Genomic DNA, 8,498 nt, shown 5'->3' on the forward strand with positions numbered 1-8,498 from the left:
AATCTATTGTAACAGATACCTCTATTCAACATAAAACAACTATATATTAACGGGCTACGAACCGTAAAGAATAATTTGGTAAACCAGAAATTATTAGGTTAGGGGAGACGTGGGTAAAAAATAGGAATAGAGTGATTTGGGAAGGTACAGGGAGAGTTAACTTAACTAAGTCCTAGTCTCAAAGCAGGAAATAGGTTAGATAGGATGAAAGTAGAGAGAGAGAAAACAAGAAGAATGGAAAGGGGAAAAAAGACACCAGAAAAAATAGAAAAATAAAAGTTAATAATATGCAGGTTCAAGAACAATCTATTCAAAGAACATGAATATATTGAGAGAAGGGGAGGGATATATAGGAAATGTGAAAAACTTAAAAATAAAAATACTTAAAATATTATATAGGTATAAAGAGGTAGTACTGCTATTAAGGAATTTAAGTCTCAGAAGTTTTGAATTGAGTAATAAATTTGTGGATTAAGTGTGTACACAATGGGGGATAGGGTCTAATAGTCAAATATGGGTTTATCTGAGGATATGCAGAACAACAGTTAAGTCCCATAAAGAAGAACAAAAGAGATGACAAGGTGAGAAGGATAAGGAAGAAAGAAAAAAAAGATCAGAAGTTCAGTCTAGCTAAGCAAAAAACAAAAAGAATATTTTTTTAAAAGAAGGAAAAAAAAAACAAAGAAAAATGCACACACACATGTATCCCTAAAATAAAGATTATAAGGGGGAAAAAGTTACTAGAAAACAATTTTTTTAAAAGTCAAAATTTAAAATTAAAAAAATTTTAGAAAAGAAAAATAATTTTGTGAAAATTATATAAAAAAAAAGAAGAGAAAAAAAGTTCTTTGATTTTTTGTGGGAGGGTTCGGAAAAATCCTGTATCTCCCTTGTGCCTGTCATCAGCCTCTGATTGGAGTCTCTGGTCTGCTTGTGGTCCTGTGGCTTGGTTGGTTTCTTAAGTCAGTTTGTTTGGACAGGCAGAAAAATGCTCTGCTTTACCCAGGATTTTTTGATCTTCCTCCCAAGTTAGTTCAAGGGGAGGGGGGTGTGCTTTGAGTATCACAAAAGAGGGAGATGGCTTTTTCCTCAAGTTTGGAGATGCTATGATGAGGCTATGTTCTGGGTAGAGTTGAGACCTTTCAGCAAACAGTAGCTTTTCCCGGGGCCTACTTTGTGAGAAACTCACAGATCCTGGCCTGGAGCCACTCTCAAGGTTTCTGTTTAGTGAATTTCAGTTGATTGTCGAGGCTGCTAAAGGGAGGGGGAGCCTGTGGCTCTGATTACCCAATAAAGAAAGCCACTCCTAGGGCTAGCGCCCGAACTGGGTGCCTTTTCCCTGAGTAGAGCTGAGTCTGGCAGGTCACGCCGCAGTTAAGTTATTGTGACCTGTTAAATGACCCTAGTTTTATTCTAAGGCCTGAGTTGGAGCTAGCAGCTCTGCTGAGCTTTGTCGATATACAAGATGGAGATCTCTGGTACTGGGGGGGAGGGGTGGCCTTCCCTCCTCTGCTCCCTTAGAAGGAGTGAGGAAGTCAGGTTTCTACTCACGCTGAGTCTTGGTTCCTGGGTCATCTATGGTCTGCGAACTGCAGGATGAAGATGTCTGCTCCTTGTCGGTTCTTGCTGGTGTTGAGTAGAATCCGCTCGCCCTCCACGTCTGGCTCTTTCGTCCCTGTTATGCCTCCAGCTTCTCCTCGGCCATCTTCCTGGATCCCCGTCCACGACTTTTTTTCCCCATCCCTCCACAAATTATACCAACATCAAATATAGTGAAAGAAGGGGTTATACTGTGGGGGAGGGACATACAAAGCTACAAAGAAATAATCTTATAAATGAAAGAAAACCAATTAAATACTTATCTAAGGATTCTTTTTCCTAACATCACATTATCTCACTTTTCCTGCTTGACTCATACATATACTAGATATTGCAAATAAGGGAATCCATGGGACCTTTGTGTATTTGGGCTTGGCTTACTTCACTTAATATAATTTTTTCCAAGCCTTTCCATTTCCTAACAAATGGGGAAATATCATTCTTTCTGATGGAGGCATAGAATTCCATTGTGTATATAGACATGACAGAACGGTGAGGGAAAACCTTTTACTCTTCAGTGAGGTTGTGGCTTGTGTTTCACAAAGTGTTATGAAAGCTCTCCATGAGAAATCTAGCAGCTCTATTTCTAAAAAGTACTTGCATGCTTACACTTTCTGATAATGTCTCAATTCAAGTACTTCTCCTTGGAGTTCAGTACTATTCCATCCACAAAATGCAGACAAAAATTATATGAAAAAATTTGTATCCGTTGACAGTTAATATACTTTTATTTTTTATTACAAACATAGAATGTAGTACAAATTTTCATAGCAATTACACTGCACTAGGTTGTGGGCAGATTCTAATGTAAATAATATACTGTGTTCATGTAGAGTAGTTGAGTATCTGATGTTTTAATATGCCTGTGGTCCTAAAACCAATACCTTACTGATATTGAGTGACAAATACAACTTCCTATACGTACAAAAGTTTTCCTTGCATCTTTTTAATATATATACATATATATAGATAGATATTTATATTGTAAAGATACTGTACAGAGGGGTTACAATTACATAAGTAAGGTAATGAGTACAATTTTTTTCTTTACTATTGGTCATTGGCTTGAACTCTAGGCCTGAGCACGGTCCCTCAACTCTTCAGCTCAAGGCTCTCACTCTACTACTTGAGCTACAGTGCCACTTCCGATTCTCTGGTGGTTTATTGGAGATAAGAGTTTTACGGACTTTCCTTCCCTGGCTGGCTTTGAACCACAATCCTCACACCTCAGCCTCCTGAGTAGTTAGGATTACAGGCATGAGCCACCAGCACCTGGCATGAGTCCAGTTCTTATTGAGCATTTTTACCCCATTCTTTTTTTCCCCTACCATCCCTTCTCTTCACACCTCCTCAACTCATCCCTCCACCCACTCTCTGATAAAGTGTCTTATTATTACATTATTACATTATTATCTCATTATTACAATGGGTCACCCGGAATCCTATCTTTGTATATTAAATGAAGAAATGCTGGCTTGATTTATGCTGATTCTACTTGTGTAGACACAAGTAAAATCAGTCACCAAGTCCAAGAGCATATAAATGAAATGGACACCTTTTTTGTCAGTTGGTTTAGTTGTGTTCTACACATTTATTGACAGGTTACAAATTATTCTCAAACTTTAATATATTAAAAATAATCTCTTCGTTTCTTATTTTCTTGGCCAGAAAATCAGCAAGACCTCAGTCAGCATTTCTCTCATAGGAATTTTCACATGAGTTGGTTACCTGTTGACCTGAGGTCCAGTTTTATCAGGACTTACTAATCTGCTTAGGAATTGATGCTGGCTGTTGGAAAAGAGCTCAAAGAAGGATGCCATTTAAAGGCTTATAATTTTATTCTTTACCATGATATTCTCCTGCTACTTTGGTTGTTGAGAGTGTGTATAAGAGCAAGCATTCCTTGGGGATCAGGGAGACACTATATGATCTTTACATACTGATATTTCCGAGCAACTTGCTATCACGTATACTGCATTTTGCAAGTCCAATCTGTCAAAACCTACCAGTTTTAAGAGATAAGAGGAGTGGTAAAAGAACTCTTAGAGACAAATACATCTTGAACATATTTTGTTCCAAGCATCCCATCTAAGGCATTTTCAGCAACTAATGAAACTTGCGTTGGCTATAATTATGTATCTTTCTCCATGTGTGCATGTATACATGTGTATATGTATATGTGAATTTGTGTGTATACTAACATATATGTGTACAATATAAGGGCATATACACATATATGCATATATAAATAAATATACATATACAAATATATATGCATATATATTTTTGTTCAGTGACTTAATCTATAGTTCCCAGAACATTGTCATTCTCACAAAGTGTTCATGATAAACTGCTCTGAAGACCTGTGCTCTATTGTACTCACTTCCACCATTACATTCTTTTTCATCCCTGTGAACAACTTCGGTCTATTTTCCATAGGAGAGCTTTGTTTTCATTACATGTAGTTACAAACAGATAATCAAAGACAAAAGTTGTTTGTGAAAGAAAAAGAACTTTTAGGTCACAGGTTAAAATATCTTTTTGGGGGGGAGGGGTCCAGTCTTGGTGCCTGAAGTCTGGGCCTGGGAACTGTCCCTCAGCTCTTCATCTCAAGGCTAGCGCTCTACCACTTGAGCCACAGCGCCACTTCTGGCTTTTTTTTCTTTTTGCTTATGTGCTGCTGAGGAATCGAACCCAGGGCCTCATGCATGCAAGGCAAGCGCTCTACCACTGAACCACTTTCCCAGCCCAAGTTAAAATATCATATCCATCCAAATGATTCTTATGAGATGAAATTTTTAATAGTAGTAAACGTGAAAAGGAATTCCTAGACCTGTTGTTTTGCCATTTAGAATGTCAAAGAAAAATATCATGTCACTCATAATTCTTCAAGAATGCAAGGGAAAATGTTAGTCCCCATCATGTTCCCACAAAGCCAGTGGATCCTCAAGGATAATAGTAGACCAGCGGAAATTCTATGTAGCAGACATGGAGCATGGAGCACGAAAGAGAAAGAGAGGAAATGAGAGAGTGTGAAAGAGGGAGAAATATCATGATACTGAAAGTGCATAACAGATAAAAAAGAGCTGTACGAGAATATTCATACTGTTATCTTTAGACTCTACATGTACATTTGAAGGTATTTGATGTATGATAATCCCTCAACCCAAAATATAAAATGATTTTAATAAAAATTAAAAATGACTCAGAAGTAATTGAAAATGCTAACACAATTTCACATTAGCAAATTCTCAGAGATATTTCATGACTTTAAAAGAATGAAGTGGCTGGGGTTAGTATAAATTTAGAAGTATAACAATACACAAAAATATGAAAAGATATTCATATATTTCATTATATAACCCAAAGCAGAAAGAAAATGTTGTTTAGATGAATCTTTAAAACCCAGTCTATCAGGAGCTGGGACGGTGGCTGTTGTAGAGTGCCTGCCTTGCATGCATGAGGCCCTAGGTTTGATTCCTCAGCATCACATAAGTAGAAAAAGACGGAAGTGTTTCTGTGGCTCAAGTGGTGGCACTAGCCTTGAGCTGAGGTACAGCAACCAGGCCCCAGAGTTCAACCCCATGGCCAACAAAATCAAAGTAAAAAACAAAACAAAACCCAGTCTCTCACTTTTGTGACCTCAACTCTGTATTATCACTGCTTCAGCCTAGGGCTAGGATTTTAAGTGTGGACATTTATCATCCCTCCTGATTCTGACTGTACTTGATAATTTTTAATCAATATTTTGTTCTTAATTTTGCTTTTTGTAAATTCACACGCAACTATAGAAAATGGTTTGGCCATCCCAGTAACCTTCTCAAAGTACCTCCTGATGATGAATAACAAAAGGTTTTACTATATTACAAGGGAAATAATACTACAAATAAAGAAACACAATAAATAAATATTAATGATTAATAAAATAAAATACCAAAGAATTACCAGTGTTTTCAGTATTTTAAGTGTACTTCCATATTTGATTTTACTATTCTCACATTCCTGTACATTTAACACTGAATAAGATTATGATGTTCAATAAGAGTTTTATAGGCTATGTGTAGTTTTTAAAGTTACCCACTAAGATTGCTTTTTATGACTCATCTCATCATTTGTATATGTATATGTATATGGTTTATATCATCATTTGTTCCTCACTAACATATAAAGTAAGGAAGCCCTAAAGTTTTAAGAGAAACTGTGCAGTTAACAAAGTCTTAACTCTTCACTCTGCTTCTTTACACTAAGCCTTTGCAACATCTCATTAGTAATGTTTTTATAAACTCTGAAATGTACTTTTTAGTAGCATATGTCTGCTACCATAAATCTTAAATATTTATAGAAAAGTTGTATGACCTGACAAACAGTCCTAATTTTGGCCTATATAAGCAAATTTCCAAAATTAAATATATTTAAAACATTAAAACTTTAAAAATACCTTAACACTTGCCGCAGTGTTCATTATGACAGGTACCTTATACAGAATAATTGAATTCGTCCTCCTACACATCTCTTTTTTTATTTTTATTTTTTGTGAACATACTGTACAGAGGGGTTACATTTACATGGGCAAGATAATGAGTAAGTACATTTCTTATGAAGCATTGCAGCCTCCTCCTTTGTTTACCCTTCACATCCCTTCCCAGCCTTCCTCCGCCCCCCCACCCAATTCCACCCCCCCTCCCCCGATCCTACACATCTCTTGAACAACAATATCTGGGATTATTTTGTTTTTGACATGTCAATCTTGGCTATTCTTAAATGTGTGCTTATGTAAGAAGTACATGGTTCTAAAATTTCACGAGAATTCTTCAAAACTTACTTTTCTTTGAATTGTCTAGTTCAAGAAAATCAATTACACTTTATATATAAAAAATGCTCTGTGCTCAATTCAGCAGCACATACACTAAAATTGGAGCAGTACAGAGTAGATTAACATGGCCCCTGCGCAAGGTTGATATGCAAATTCTTGAATCATTCCATATTTTTACAACTAAAGATGCTGGAGAGGATGTGGCCACAAGGGAACCTTACTTGATTGTTGGTGGGAGTGTTAACTTATTCAACCACTTTGGAAAGCAGTATGGAGGCTCATCAAAAGACTCCATATAAAGCTCCCCTATGATCCAGCAATCACACTTTTGGGGATTTACGCAAATGATCACAAAGAAGACCATACTAAAACTACCAGAACAACTATGTTTACTGCAGCATTGTTTGCAATAGCTAAGATATGGAGCCCACCCAGATGGCCCACAGAAGATGAATGGATCATGAAAATGTGGTATATATTCACAATGAAATTCTATGCCTCCATGAGAAAGAATGGCATCGCCCAATTTGTTAAGAATTGGAAAGACTTGAAAAAAATTTATTAATTGAAGTAAGCCAAGTCCAAAGAAACATAGGTCCAAAGGTTTCCCTTATTTTCAACAGCTAATATATGTCTGGGATAAGCGGAAGCTATGTGCATATAAGATAAGATGATATTACAGGAAATGAACAAGACAAGTGGTTTTTTTGTTTCTTGCTATTGTTTCTAAGATACTTATAATGTGTGATGTGATTTTTTTTGTTCCTTTATATGTTCCTTCCCTAAGCTCTAACCCCTGTTTTCACTGTACTTGAAGTTGGTGCGCCTACATCCTGTGTATACGTCCCTCTAATTTGGGGAGGGGGAAGGGAAATACAAAATTGTTAAATATGGATACAGGTTGAGATGCACAAGACACTATGTTGAAAAATGAACTTTACAATTTAGGCAGGGGAAGGGGGAGGGGAGTGTATTTCTGGAGGTGGGAGGGAAAGGATGGTGGAAGAAAAAGAAAGGAAGAGGTAACAATGCTTGTTAAGAAATGTACTCATTATTTGCTCATATAAATATGACACCTCTGTACAGTTATTTTTACAGGTGGACCCATTGCAACAATGAGAAGTACAAGTCGTTATGTTGAAAACGAACTTTACAACTTTGGTGGGGGGAGCGGGGAGGATTGGGTGGGAGGGCTAGGAGGATGGGAAGGGATGGGAAGGGGAAACAAAGGAGGAGGCTACAATGCTAGATAAGAAATGTACTCATTATCTTGCCCACGTAATTGTAACCCCTCTGTACAGTATTTTCACAGTAAAAAAAAATGTATAAAAATGTTCTTATATACAAGAGTTTATTTCCTCTATTTTACCCAGATAATATCATTAACAAAGAAATTAATGCAGAACACTGATATGCTGATTTGAAGGTATTTTGAATAAATGTGTGTGTGTGGGTGTGTGTACACACACGCATGCACACGTGCACACATGCACATGTTTGTGCATTGGCATGCTCAGAGTTTGAAATCAGGGCTTCAAGGTCTTGCTAGGCCTTTCCTCTATGAGCTACATCTCCATTCCTGGCTCTTTGCTAGTTCATTATAATTTCTGAAAAATAATCTCATGAATTTATTCTGCCCTGAGGGGCTTCCAACAGTTATCCATAGATCTCAGGCTCCTGAGTAGATATTCCGAGTAGATAGGATTAAAGGTGTTACCAGCCAGGACAAGGCTTTCAGAATAATTTTAAAAGTAGAAGAAAGTTTACTTGATGGGGGCCTGTTTTATCATCTCCTACTTTTAAATCATTTTGGAGTGATTATATGTGAATTTACTTCATTTTCGGGTTCTTAAAAGATAGTAAGTTTTGTTATTTAAAAGTTTTAGTACTTTTTAAAAAAGGATACAGGAGCTATGGGACAAAAGAAATTTGACTGTCTTTGGACCTCAATTTATAAGCTCAGCTCTGTGCATGATAACCCAATGTCACCAACAGAGTCTGTGTTGGAGACAAAATGTAACAGAAAACAATCACCATGGGCAATATTTGGTATGCTATTATTTATAGGACAATATGAATATTGAAA

General features: G+C 36.8%; 1 non-coding gene across 1 annotated transcript; it reads left to right on the forward strand.

The window, feature by feature from the left end:
- The first annotated feature begins 6,481 nt into the window (after positions 1-6,481).
- LOC138833465 (U6 spliceosomal RNA) lies at positions 6,482-6,588 on the forward strand. The gene has a single exon (XR_011373931.1). It is a non-coding gene; the product is annotated as a U6 spliceosomal RNA (small nuclear RNA).
- Positions 6,589-8,498: the final 1,910 nt, after the last annotated feature.

The sequence above is a fragment of the Dipodomys merriami genome, unplaced genomic scaffold (assembly GCF_024711535.1).
Source record: "Dipodomys merriami isolate MVZ:Mamm:240054 unplaced genomic scaffold, mDipMer1.0.p SCAF_2083, whole genome shotgun sequence".
NCBI lineage: Eukaryota > Metazoa > Chordata > Mammalia > Rodentia > Heteromyidae > Dipodomys > Dipodomys merriami.